The following is a 14,303-nucleotide window of genomic DNA, read 5'->3' on the forward strand; positions in this document are numbered from 1 at the left end:
CGCATACCTGTATTCCCAGCTCTTGGGAGGCTGAGGCAGGAGAATCGCTTGAACCTGGGAGGTGGGGGTTGCAGTGAGCAAGATCATGCCATTGCACTCCAGCCTGGGCAACAAGAGCAAAACCTCGTCTCAAAAAAAAAGAAAAGAAAAGGTGAGGCATAAACAGTTAAATAAAGAAGTTACCACAGGCCTGGTACTGTGGCTCATGCCTGTAATCCCAGCTCTTTGGGAAGCTGAGGGGGGAGGACTGCCTGAGCCCCCATGAGTTTGAGACCAGGTTGGGCAACATGGAGACCCCGTTTCTAGAAAAACACTTTAAAATAAGCCAGGCATGGTGGCACAGGCCTGCAGTCTCAGCTACTCACAGCTTGAGCACTGGAGGTAGAGGCTGCTGTGGGCCATGACTGTGCCACTACACTCACACCTGGATGACACAGCAAGACCCCGTCTCAAAAAAACAAAAACTGAAAAAGTTACACATTTACACTAGTAAACGGTGACATACATATATATATATATTTTTTTTTTTTTTTTTTTTTTTTGGGGGGCATGGAATCTCACTCTGTTGCCCAGGCTGGAGTGCAATGGCGAGATCTCAGCTCACTGCAACCTCTGCCTGCTGAGTTCAAGCAATTCTCCTGCCTCAACCTCCTGGGTAGCTAAGACTACAGACACGTGCCACCACGCCCGGCTAATTTTTGTATTTTTAGTGGAGACGACGTTTCGCCACATTGGCCAGGCTTGTCTGGAACTCCTGACCTCAGGTGATCACCCGCCTCAGCCTCCCAAAGTGCTGAGATTACAGGCATGAGCCACCACACCTAGCCTTTTTTTTTTTTTTTTTTGAGACAGAGTTGTACTCTGTTGCCCAGCTAGAGTGCAGTAGTGCAATCTCAGCTCACTGCAACCACTACCTTCCAGGTTCCAGCGATTCTCCTGCCTCAGCCTCCCAAGTAGCTGGGATTACAGGCACACGCCACCACGCCCAGTTAATTTTTTGTATTTTTAGTAGAGACAGGGTTCCTCCACATTGGCCAGGCTGGTCTCAAACTCCTGATCTAAAGTGATCTACCCACCTCGGTCTCCCAAAGTGCTAGGATTACAGGCGTGAGCCACCACACCCAGTCAACATTAATATATAGTAAGTGCCAATTTTATTATTGGTAGCTGCAAACCAGAAAGTTTTTTCCATCCTATTATTTGATAATATTTCTCAGAAACTAAACTTTGAATGTCTTTCTAAATGTTACAGTAATTCATCTACTTCTAAACCTGCATAAAACTATTTGATCAAATAATTTTATCAAATGGAAAAATTAGCCCCTTCTCAGCTTTAAAGATAAATTAGATGGTAATTAAGTGTCGTTATATTTAAATAACAACCTACAGCATAACGGTCACTGGCATTTTTAGGAGGCTGCAGTATATCTACTATGCAAGGCACTTAATAATTTATACTTTTACTTACTTTATTTACACGCCAGGTACTTAACATTTTAAAAACTCTTCCAACTTTTATAGGATACTTAATTTTGTCATCAAAAAGGTATAGCCTTAGACTGTATTTTAGAACAAAAAGTCTGCTTCTGGCACAAATAGACTGATATAGAAATAACTGTTACCAAATGATGACAGAAACGTCTCAACTGAAAATAATTGTTGTTAGTCCCTCCACACAACTTTTTAATTCATGTAGATTTTTAGAAGGTATGAGACATCTTTAATGAAATTAAACATCAATTTTTATTACTAAAAACTAAAATACTTTAAGAATGGAATATAATGGAATGAACTAATACAAGTTGTATCCTCTCATATTTTATAATAGGAAAACCTGAAGAATAATTTTTAAAATCCAGCCATTAATAATAAGTACAGAAATCGGGCTGGGTGCAGTGGCTCATGTCTGTAATCCCAGCACTTTGGGAGGCCAAGGCAGGGAGATAGCTGGAGCTGAGGAGTTCAAGACCAGCCTGGGCAACATGGCGAAACCCCATCTCTACCCAAAAAAAAAAAAATCAGCCAAACGTGGTGGCATGTACCTGTAGTGCCAGCTACTTAGGAGGGTGATGTGGGAGGAGCACTTGAACCCGGGAGGCTGAGGCTGCAATAAGCTGTGATTGCGCTATTGCACTCCAACCTGGGCGACACAGCAAAAACCCTGTCTCAAATTAAAAAAAAAAAAAAAAAAAAGAAAAAAAGTACACATACCTAAAGGCAGGTGAGCATATGTTGGTACTCTGCTTAATGAACATCTCAATTTTATGCGAAACTTTACTAGAGAAATAACGCTTTTTTATTTGCTTCGTTTTGTTTTGAGATGGAGTCTTGTTCTGCCACCCAGGCTGTCAGGCAGTGGCGCGATCTCAACTCACTGTAACCTCCACCTCCTGGGTTCAAGTGATTCTCCTGCCTCAGCCTCCCCAGTAGCTGGGGTTACAGGCACCCACCACCACGCCTAGCTAATTTGTTTTATTTTTCTAGAGACAGGGTTTCACTATGTTGGCCAGGCTGGTTTCGAACTCTTGACCTCAGGTGATCCGCCCACCTTGGCCTCCCAAAGTGCTGGAATTACAGGCTTGAGCCACCACGCCGGCTTTTGTTTTGTTTTTAGACAGTCTCACTCTGCCACCCAGGCTAGACTGCAGTGGCATGATCACAACTCACTGCAGCCTCCATCTTCTGGGCTCAAGCAATCCTCCCACCTCAGCCTGCCAGGTAGTTAGAACAAGCATGCACCATCACGCCCCACTGATATTTTCATTTTTTATTTTTTGGAGACAGGGTCTCACTATGTTGCCCAGGCCGGCCTCAAACTCCTAGGCTCAAGTGATCCTCCAGCCTCAGCCCCCAGCATGCTGGGATTATAGGCATAAACCACCATGCCTATCCCCTGCTAATTAAAAAAAATTCGTTTTTGTAGAGACAGGGTCATGCTATGTTGCCCAGGCTGCTCTTGAACTCCTGGCCTCAAGCAATCCTCCCACCTCAGCCTCCCAAAGTGCTGGGATTACAGGCCTGAGCCACTTCGCCCAGCCCAGAAATAACACTTTTTTGAAGGGATTCGTTCACATATGATCCTCATCCGAACAGCAACCCTCAACTAATATGTACCAAAAATGCTCCTCATCTCTAAAAGATTAAATTAGTATGAGTGCAATTAATTGTTATAAGAGACTAGTGAAAACAAAACAGAGATACAAATGAAAAATTAAGTGATTTTAATATACAAATAAGCCAAATGCAAAACACAGAACTTATTTCCAGGTGAAAGACATGAAAGACAGATTAATCTCAACTCTAATTTCAATGCCAACAACTGACCCCTAGATAACTTCTGGATTTACTAAAGATTCATGTCTATTAAGAACCAGCAAATTGGCCAGGCGCAGTGGCTCAAGCCTGTAATCCCAGCACTTTGGGAGGCCGAGGCGGGCGGACCACAAGGTCAGATTGAGACCATCCTGGCTAACACGGTGAAACCCCGTCACTACTAAAAATACAAAAAATTAGCCAGGCATGGTGATGGGCGCCTGTAGTTCCAGCTATTCAGGAGGCTGAGGCAGGAGAATGGCGTGAACCCGGGAGGTGGAGCTTGCAGTGAGCCGAGATCGTGCCACTGCACTCTAGCCTGGGCGACAGAGCAAGACTCCATCTCAAAAACAACAACAACAACAACAAAAAAAAAAACTGGCAAATTATTAAAATAAATCATACTCATGGTGAGTTATGAGCATCCTGTCTTTCTAGTATCCTGTAACTAATGAGTTGCTTTCTTACTGTTAAAATGTTATCGTAACATGGCCCCAAATATAATGTATATACCTTGTTATACAGAAAGTTTATTTTATATCAACACCCATTCAATTACTTGCCATATCCTCACTTCTCCCAAAATTGACATTACAAAAAATACGATAATTATTTTCTATTCAGTGCACTCATACGTTTGATTCTGTACATTGCTGTACTTCTTTAACACCTCTCAGAGTTTAAATTTGTTTGCAATACTATCCTTTAGTTTGGAAGCAATGTTTTGTTACTGTCAAGATAATCTTAAACTATTAAAAGTCTTTAAATCCAGCTGATTCTCAGAAAGTCTTCCACCTATAAAACATGAGAATTATAACCAAATTAACAAATCAGATATCAGAATGCCAAAAATTAAGTCATTAAAAGAGAATCCAGTGAAAGAGCCAGTTGTGAAAGAACAGGAAGTGATGTACACTGCCATTTTGTAGATGAACTATTTAGAAACATAAGAAGTGCCATACTAATCTGGAATCAACTCAGACTAACAGCTCTCAGCATTTTCTTTCTGACAGTGGCATCAGAGGTCATCTGAAATAACCCTCAGGCAATTTTTCCTTAATAATGTATTTATATAATTGATCATGAACATACTTTTCCACTTTTAGGCAACAGTCCTACCAGCTATGAAAAAGAGGGTTTTTTTTCGGTTGTCCTAAAGAACACTCCTTAGTTATAGCATGCTGAAATATAGCAAGTAAATAGTTAACCTACACCCTATGTAAATCCTTTAAGTTTTGTAGCCTCTATTGATAAATCCTCTCTGTCTACAACTTTTCAAGGTAAAAGCAGTCACTCTTTACTAAGCAGTATGCTTCGATCAACACATGCTAGTATATATGAAATAATTATCAACAACAAGCCATAATACGGAGAATTAGCCTTCCGGGCATAATTTGCCATTAATGGAGAAAACTCTACATATCAACAACATGCAGCTTTGTCCCATGAAATAAATACTCAAATGAATAGTGTTATTTCAATGAATTGAGATGACCATTAAAAGGGAATAAAGAAAGCAAAGAGAATTCATCTTCTGAGAAAAAAAATAATAAAACTTATTTAACATACCATGTCTCCTACATCAAAATCATGATATAAAATGACAGAAACTAAGTTAGTGCCTAGCGCTACTACTAACATCTTTAAATCCCTATCTTAAAACAGGTTTCAAAATGCAACAAACACACCAAAAAAGCTCTATTGGACAACATTTAATGACAACATAAAATGTAGATGGCATTAGAAGTATTTAAAAATAAGACACTAAGTAGAGCTGAAAACACTAAATACACCATTATCTGTATACATTTTAGTCTTCTTCACTTTGGGAAAAAATTATTTAATTCTATTAATAGTCATACGTGGAATATTTTGAAATCACATCACCAGTATTTACTGAACACTTGAAAAAAATGTATCATGAGTACATGAAGACTTGAAAACTACTCTTTGGTCACAAAAAGCACTTGGCAGCACATTTCCAGAATGTTTAAATTTTTATTTCTACTCAACTAAGAACAAAACCAACAAGTACTACCGTTAACCAGATAAGACGATCTGCTTTCAGACAAATACGATAGGTAGCAAAGTAAGTGAAAAATGACTGACTACAGAAAATAGATCATAGAATAATTAGGCAGATTAATAAGAACAAAGAAACAGCTGCAGAAAGGTTTGTAACCTAACCATTTTCAAAAAATTCCAATTTCAATATTATGCGAAACAGTATTAACCCTGAAAATTCACAGCTTAGGGAGAAATGCCCATCAGACAGGCTGTCTGTATGTAATAATTGTTAATAATTTTTTTTTTTTGAGACGGAGTCTCGCTCTGTCGCCCAGGCAGGAGTGCAGTGGCACCATCTCGCCTCACTGCAACCTCCGCCTCCCGGGTTCAAGCGATTCTCCTGCCTCAGCCTCCCGAGTAGCTGGGACTACAGGCGCGTGCCACCACGCCCGGCTAATTTTTTGTATTTTTAGTAGAGACGGGCTTTCACCGTGTTAGCCAGGATGGTCTCGATCTCCTGACCTCGTGATCCGCCCGCTTTGGCCTCCCAAAGTGCTGGGATTACAGGCGTGAGCCACCGCGCCCGGCCAATAATTCCTCATGAACTACAAAAGTCATAGAAAAAGAAAAGGGAAACGAGGATGAGGAGGTACAAAACTATTTTATTTGAATTCTAACTAAAATCCAATCTGCTCACAAAAAAATGTCAATCCAGACGTCTCTCAAAAAGAGAGACATCAAAACTGTTCTAACAGGAGAGGGGTCCCTCTCGAGAGGCCATATCCCCCAACAATAACACCAGAACAGATACACTTCCCATGGCCAGATCTCAGGGGAAGAGTATTAAAACGGTACTGTCATCGATTTAAAACCAAAGGAAAAAGAGTAACCTTTTCAAGGGAAGCGCCATTACTTCCCTCTCCTGCTCCCCCTCCCTTCTGTGTATACATGGGTCCGTGTATGAAGAAACTGCTTTGGACTTCTGCAGCATTGCAGCAGACTAGAGGATGGGGAAGGGGGAAGGGTACGGGGAGAGAAACGCTTCCATCACCCCTACAGAAGAGGGGTATAGATTTCCTGTGCTAGGGGGTGGAATCCACCCAGCAAGCCACCCAGAGCAGTCTCCCTTCCCAAGAATACACAGACACTACAAAGGAGAAGGAGCGGGAGGAGCAAAGGCACCAGAGGGGAAAGGGACCTCGCGCCTTTAAACCGGGGTGCACATCAACCCAGTCTCCCTGTGAGGGCCACACCTTCCTCGAAACATCCCCCTTCCACCACCCCTTCCGGTGACCCTCAGGAAAAAGGAATGGAATTGCTCTCGCCCCTTAAAACCGGAGGGCGCCCAGCTCACCAGCTTCTTCACCCCACCCACAGAATCACAGACCCTCCTTGTCTCCCTCCCCCACCCCACTCCCACATCCCTTCTTCCACACACAGGCCCGAGTGGGCCGAATTTCCCCGTCCCCCTCCATATCCGCCTTTCCCAAAGCAGAGGTGCCCTTACCCTTTCGCCGACAGGTCTGGGGCGGAGCAGGCAGGCGCAGCCCCCTGCAGCGCTCCGGTAGCCGCTACCCTGGAGGGTGAGGAGTGAGGAGGAGGAGGGGGCCCGGCGACAGATCGCCGCCCCCCCCCGCGAGCCCCAGCAAGCCGCCCAGCCCAAGCTCTGCAACAAGGGGCGGCGGCGGCGGCGGCGGCGGCGGGGGGGGCGAGGGGACGACCGGGGTCGAGGAGGCGCCCTCAGCGCTTGGGCTCAGTTAAGATGGCGCGGGGAAGTGCCAGGAGCCGTCGCCGTCGCCGCCTCGGGGGAACCGGCCCGGGCCTCGGCCGCCTCTAGTCCTCACACAGCCGAGGCCCTCTCGGTCCCCCGCCGCGGCCCCTCGGCGGGCGGGCCCACGCGCAGCCCTCCGCCACCAACACCACCCCTGGTAAGGGGGCGCTCACAAAGGGAAGAGAGGCCGCGGGCCGGCCGGCGGACGGCGGGGCGGGGTCCCCCGGGGCCAGGAGGCCTCAGACGTTCGCGAGTGCCTAGTGCTTTCGGCCTGCGAAGGGCGCAGGGCGAGCGGGACCCCTCCTCTCTCCTCAGGCAGGCGGCGGCACCGACTCACTCTCTTTGCCACCCTCCCTCTCTCTCCCTGAGCCCTGAAGCCACAGAGCCCAGCCGCTGCCCAGGTTCCCCCCCTTTCCCCGACACCACTCCCCTCCTCCCGACCGTCATCCCCCGTCGCCGATCTCGCGAGATTTCCCGCCTGACAGGCCGGGATCCTGCGCGAGACACGACTACATGCGCGCGCGCGCGCGCCCTCACAGGAGCGCGCAAGGCTTGCTACGGACGGAGTTGTCCCGCTGGCCCGGAGTCCCAGCCTCTGTCCAGCATGGCCTCACTGAGTTCGCGGAGCTTCTAATGCCACGCGGGCGTCAGGTGCATTCATTTCACCCCGGAGATCTGAAGAAGAGTTTATCTGCACTCCCCTTCCTTCCCGCTTCCCACCTTCAAAGCCCGCCACTGATCCTGCGAATAAGTTTGCCCTGGAGTGTGGAATATCCCATTCCTGCACAACTTGGTTCGACACCCCCTCTCCCGTGGGATTCAGAGGTACACTGGGCAGCGCAATCAGTATGCAGTTGAGTTTTTGAGATTCTAATAGTTGATAGTAATTCTTGGAACGACAGTAAGACTTGGAAATACAGATCTAAGCCACCCTATATATTGGTGATGTAGAAAAGAGATAACTTCTTGAAAAGTGTCTGTGGGTTTAGTAGGTTGAGTAATGAGAAGTTTTGGAACGAGAGCAGCAAACAAACTAAAGACTCCTATGCAGAGAAGAAGTAGAGTTTATATTCTTTTATCTCAAAACTTTTTTTTTTTTTTTTTTTTTTTAGGGGAAACTCCTTCAGTACTTATTCAAGAACCTAAAAGTGTAAGGCCGGGCGCAGTGGCTCACGCCTGTAATCCCAGCATTTTGGGAGGCCGAGGCGGGCAGATCACGAGGTCAGGAGATCGAGAGCATCCTGGCTAACACGGTGAAACCCCGTCTCTATTAAAAAATAGAAAAAAATTAGCCGGGCGTGGTGGCGGGCACCTGTAGTCCCAGCTACTCGGGAGGCTGAGGCAGGAGAATGGCGTGAACCCGGGATGTGGAGCTTGCAGTGAGCCGAGATTGCGCCACTGCACTCCAGCCTGGGCGACAGAGCGAGATTCGTCTCAAAAAAAAAAAGAACCTAAAAGTGTACACAAAGTACAGTCATAAAAAATCTTGGTTCTTTAACCAACAAAACGACTCAAATAAATAAACCTGTTATATGAATTTCATGAATAAAAATTAACTCTGGGCCGGGCGCAGTGGCTCACGCCTGTAATTATAGCACTTTGTGAGGCTGAGGCGGGCGGATCACCTGAGGTCGGGAGCTCGAGACCAGGCTGGCCATAGTAGATCTGTGCTCCAGGGAAGAAGCATGTTGATCAAGCTTAAGCAATCCGTGTATACAGTGTATGTATGACCTTCCTCCAGTCTGGCTCAGGGATGAGCGCATGATCCAATTAGAGCCGATGGGTGCAATAAGATTTTCTCTGGCTTTTGGGGAAAGAAACTTTCTTATTTTCTCCCAAAAATGTAATATATACATTGAACTCCCAAAATGGAGTCCAGTGGTGTGATCCTGGCTCACTGCGACCTCTGCCTCCCAGGCTCAAACGATTCTCCTACCTCAGTCTCCCAAGTAACCGGGACTACAGGCATATGCCACCATGCTGGCTAAATTTTGTATTTTTTGTAGAGATGGGTTTCGCCATGTTGCCCAGGCTGGTCTTGAACTCCTGGCCTCAAAGGATCTGCCTGCTTCAGCCTGCCAAAGTACTAAGATTACAAGTGTAAGCTACTGTGCCCAGCCTATGATTTTTCAATGAGCAATAATCACACCTCGGATAAATCTCATTGGTTACAATACTGCCACTGTGCAGTTTCTGAAATTTGATGATGATGATAATAACAAAAATAGTGAAATAGTTAATACTTATTGAGTGCCGATTATATGCCAGACAGAGTTCTAAACAATCTACTTATTTACTCCTCACAATAACCATACTGGGTAGGTACAATTATTACTCCCTTTTAGAAATGGTGGAACTGGGCCTGGCGCGGTGGCTCACGCCTGTAATCCCAGCACTTTGGGAGGCTGAGGTGGGCGGATTACCTGAGGTCAGGAGTTAGAGACCAGCCTGGCCAACATGATGAAAAAAATTAGCTGGGCATGGTGATACACGCCTGTAATCCCAGCTACTCAGGAGGCTGAGGCAGGAGAATTGCTTGAGCCCAGGAGACGGAGGTTGCAGTGAGAGGAGATCGTGCCACTGCACTCCAGCCTGGCCAACAGAACGAGACTCTGTCAAAAAGAAAGGGAGAGAGAGAGAGAGAGAATGAAAGAAAGAAAGAGTGGCACTGAGGCACAGAGAAGAATTTTGATGGCCGGGCGCGGTGGCTCACGCTTGTAATCCCAGCACTTTGGGAGGCCGAGGCGGGCGGATCACGAGGTCAGGAGATCGAGACCACGGTGAAACCCCGTCTCTACTAAAAATACAAAAAATTAGCCGGGCGTGGTGGCGGGCGCCTGTAGTCCCAGCTACTCAGAGAGGCTGAGGCAGGAGAATGGCATGAACCCGGGAGGCGGAGCTTGCAGTGAGCCGAGATTGCGCCACTGCACTCCAGCCTGGGTGACAGAGCGAGACTCCGTCTCAAAAAAAAAAAAGAATTTTGATTAACTTGTCAGAGTTCTTATAGCCAGTTTGTGGTGAAGTCAGTTGTCAAATTCAGCTTTCACCCCAAGCCACTATGTTCTTTTTTTTCTTTTTTTTCTTTTTTCTTTGTTTTGAGACAGAGTCTCGCTCTGTCGCCCAGGCTGGAGTGCAGTGGCGCGATCTCAGCTCACTGCAATCTCTGCCTCCTGGGTTCAAGCAATTCTTCTACCTCATCCTCCCGAGTAGCTGGGACTACAGGCGCGTGTCACTGCGCCCGGCTAATTTTTGTATTTTTAGTAGAGACGGGGGGTTTCACCGTATTGGCCAGGCTGGTCTCGAACCCCTGATCTTGTGATTCACCCACCTTGGCCTCCCAAAGTGATGGGATTACAGGCATGAGCCACCGTGCTCGGTCTATATTCTTTTTTTGGGGGGGGGATGGAGTCTCGCTCTGTTGCACAGGCTGGAGTGCAGTGTCACGATCTCGGCTCACTGCAACCTCCACCTCCCGGGTTCAAGCAATTCTCAGAGCCACTACATTCTATTTACTTGAGAGAATGTAAGGACTGGAATTGCTATTGCCTTTTGCTGTGAAGCCCCAGAACAAAGGCAACTCAGTGGGAAACACATTCTGGAGATAAAACCAGATCACTGAAGCCCTGGAACTAACTCTGTCTGAAGTCAGTCCTGACCCTGGAGTTTTTAGCATTTGTGTGCTAAAACATTCCCATTTTTCTTAAGCTACGTTGGGTCTGGTTCCCTTTTGTTTGCAACCAAATAGTCCTCACACGGAACTGTTTATTTTTTGGCCTTTCCCACCAGGCTGTGATCTTCACAAGCATATGAATGTTTGTCTTATTTCTATGTCCACAAACTTAGCATAATGTACATAATGACATTCAACAAATGTTTGCTATCAGTTCAATAATTCTGCAGACATTTTCTTCTATGTGTCAGAAATTGGGTTAGGTGTGGGAGATGTCAAGAAGAGTGAGTGAATGAAAGCTGTTTGCCTAGAGTGTATGGAAGAATAGCTGCTGCAAAGGTTAGTGTGACAGAGAACTCTAGGAAAAGATGTACACACATGCTAGAGTTCTCTGGAGGTTACTGTCAGTTTGGCGCTATGTACCTGGCCAATGGGTATTTCTGAAGTCTTACACATGTCAGATGTTTTCAGGATTGTCTAAGGTTCTAAGAATGTCTGGAAGTCACCTGCTTCCCAAACTGATGTACATATCAGAGTTATAGCCGGTCCTGTCATGTAAATGATGTGTTTTCTGCTATGCTTCTCTGTGTCTCTTGACTCCCAAAAGTATATACTGTAAAATAAATATGCCCTACCCATGTCTCAGACTTATGGTGAAGATCCTGTCTGGATATGAAAGTTCTGTTGTATCCAGGTGATAGCTGCTTTATTTCACCTGACCACAAGTGCTAATATATTCTACTCTAGCTAGCATCCCCACAAAAAACATATCAGTTAGCCTCACTAGCAGTTCTATTCCACTTGTAGTGAACATCTGTTGTTCTTGTCTGTCCCAAATTTCTCCCTCTTCTTCTGGCAAAAAGTACCCTATGGCCGGGTGTGTTGGTTCACACTTGCAATCCCAGCACTTTCGGAGGCTGAGGTAGGTAGATCACTTGAGCTCAGGAGTTTGAGACCAGCATGGTCAACATGGGGAAACCCCGTTTCTACAAAAATTAGCTGGGTGTGCCGGTGTGCACCTATAGTCCCAGCTACTAGGGAGGCTGAGGTGGGAGGATCACTTGAGTCTGGGAAGTTGAGGCTGCAGTGAGCCTTGTTTACACCACTGCACTCAAGCTGGGTGACAAAGTGAGACCCTGTCTCAAAAAAAAAAATTTTTTTAAGTACTCTACAGTTCTTAGAAAAGTTTCCTGTCTGTTGTTCTGTGGAGTTCTTGTGGGGTTGTTACTCTGGGCCTCTTGCTACAGATGGGCACACCGTCACAGCGTGGGCAACCAAAATAGCTCACCCCTTGGTGAAGCAACTGGACCAGGGAAGGGTACATGACCCAGAGCCCAAGCTGGACCACTCAGAGATGTTCATTTGGATTTTATATACTGCTTTGTAAGAGTGAGAAGTTTTGCTTTGCCTTTGGGCTCATAAACTGGGATGATGTAAATCTAGACTTTCTATGGAGTTCCTCCCACACAGACCCCATCTCCCTCAAGGAGGCGGAGCTTGCAGTGAGCCGAGACTGCACCACTGCACTCCAGCCTGGGCGACAGAGCAAGACTCCGTCTCAAAAAAAAAAAAAAGAGAAGGGGTTTTGCCATGTTGGCCAGGCTGGTCTCGAACTCCTGGCCTCTAGTGAGCTGCCCACTTTGGCTTCCCAAAATGTTAAGATTACAAGCATGAGCCACTGCGCCTGGCCAAAGGAAGCATTTGATTAAAACAGATATTAGAAATTTTCCTGATTCATTTCCTGTGTGTAGACAGTATCCACGGCAGCATTCAGTGTTGAGGTGTATTAAACTAGCTGGCAGCAGTGGGAAGCACCCAAGTCCCCAGTTCACCAGCTGTATCCCCTGCCCCAATATGGACATTCAACTTTATAACAAAACCCAATCTATAGAGAAAAATACCCAGGGATTGGGAGCTGGGTGTGGGGTGTGGAGAGACAGAAAAAAGGGAGACAGAGTCAAACACTTAACAAAAGTTTTTAAGCTCTTGTGGCACTGATTTTTCAGTTACAAGGCCTAATGTATTTCCTTTTTCCCACCCTTAAGCTGATTTGGGCCGGGCACAGTGGCTCACGCCTGTAATCCCAGCACTTTGGGATGTGGAGGTGGGCGGATCACGAGGTCAAGAGATCGAGATCAGCCTGGCCAACATGGTGAAACCCCGCCTCTACTAAAAATACAAAAATTAGCCAGGCTTGGTGGTGCACACTTGGGAGGCTGAGGCAGGAGAATTGCTTGACAAAGGCGGAGCAGTCGTGCCATGATCAAGCCTGCCACAGAGTAAGATTCACTCACTTTTAGACAGAGTCTTGCTCTGTCACTCAGGCTGAAGTACAGTGGTGATCATAGCTCACTGCAGCCTCGAATTCCTGAGCTCAAGGGATCCTCCAGCTTCAGCCTCCCAAGTAGCTGGGACTTACAGGCACACACAACCATGCCCAGATAATTTTTTTATGTTTATTTTTTGTAGAGACAGGGTCTAGCCATGTTGCCCAGGCTGGTCTCGAACTCTAGCCTCAAGCGATCCTCCTGCCTTGGCTTGCCAAAGTCATGGGATTACATGCGTGAATCCCTGCACCTGGCCCCAAGACTTCCTACTAGTATATTATTCCTATTTAGTAAAGAGAAGTCCAAAGAGGAAGCCTAAAGAAAATCCCAAGCCAATAAAATATTAACTTATTTTATGTTTTGATTGCCAGCTGTTTGTGTTTCATATGACGTGTGGCAGAAATCTGGTAGGAATTCATGTAGATTTTTTTAAATCCTGGCAGATGTCAGCCAAAGCAAAGGGCATAACAAAATCGCCAACTGGTCCTGAAGATACATTCCAAAAACCTCTCAGTCCACAAACATGCTGCCCAACCCTTCCTATAGTCACAGATGTCCCAGACAATCCACCATGATGCACTGATCATGGGATGCCTGCCAGAGGGTAGTGTCAGAGAAGTGGGATGAATATTTACCTCCTTACACATACACAATAATAGCTAACACTTTAAAACATTTTCCATGGACTAGGCATGGTGCTAAGCACCTTACATGTTACTTAATCATACTTACTTAATCTTCACACAACCCTCTGAAGAAGGTAATATTAACCCCATTTTACAGATAAAGGAAAGAATCCTCAGCTTGGTTATGAGAATGACACAAAGTAAGGGCAGCTACCGACATTAGTAAGTGGAAGTAGAACTCCAAAGTCAGTGTCTTTTTTTTTTGTTTTTTTTTTGAGACGGAGTCTCACTGTGTCGCCCAGGCTGGAGTGCAGTGGCACAATTTCAGCTCACTGCAACTTCTGCCTCCTGGGTTCAAGCAATTCTCGTACCTCAGCCTTCTGAGTAGCTGGGATTACAGGAGTGAGCCGCTATGCCCAACCCAAAGTCAATTTGTTTCTGTTTTTGAGACTGAGTCTCACTCTATCTCTAGGCTGGAGTGCAGTGGTGCGATCTTGGCTCACTGCAACCTCTGCCTCCTGGGTTCAAGTGATTCTCCCGCCTCAGCCTCCCAAGTAGCTGGGACTACAGGCACACACCACCACACCCCG

At 46.1% G+C, this 14,303-nt stretch overlaps 1 protein-coding gene and 1 pseudogene across 2 annotated transcripts in view; both read right to left on the reverse strand.

Annotated features, from left to right (window-relative positions):
• Positions 1-7,489, reverse strand: part of TAOK1 (TAO kinase 1) — a 169,266-nt gene extending 161,777 nt beyond the window's left edge. The window contains exon 1 of one of the 2 annotated variants that reach the window (XM_032163138.2): positions 6,827-7,489. The gene's annotated coding sequence lies outside the window, so the exon portion shown is untranslated. The remainder of the gene's footprint in view (positions 1-6,826) is intronic. The other variant, XM_058445982.1, reaches the window with a different exon arrangement.
• Positions 7,490-9,160: 1,671 nt separating this feature from the next.
• On the reverse strand, positions 9,161-9,284 carry LOC131384533 (U4 spliceosomal RNA; annotated as a pseudogene).
• Between the last annotated feature and the right edge of the window lie 5,019 nt (positions 9,285-14,303).

Source organism: Hylobates moloch, unplaced genomic scaffold, assembly GCF_009828535.3.
Source record: "Hylobates moloch isolate HMO894 unplaced genomic scaffold, HMol_V3 SCAFFOLD_10, whole genome shotgun sequence".
NCBI classification, from domain to species: domain Eukaryota; kingdom Metazoa; phylum Chordata; class Mammalia; order Primates; family Hylobatidae; genus Hylobates; species Hylobates moloch.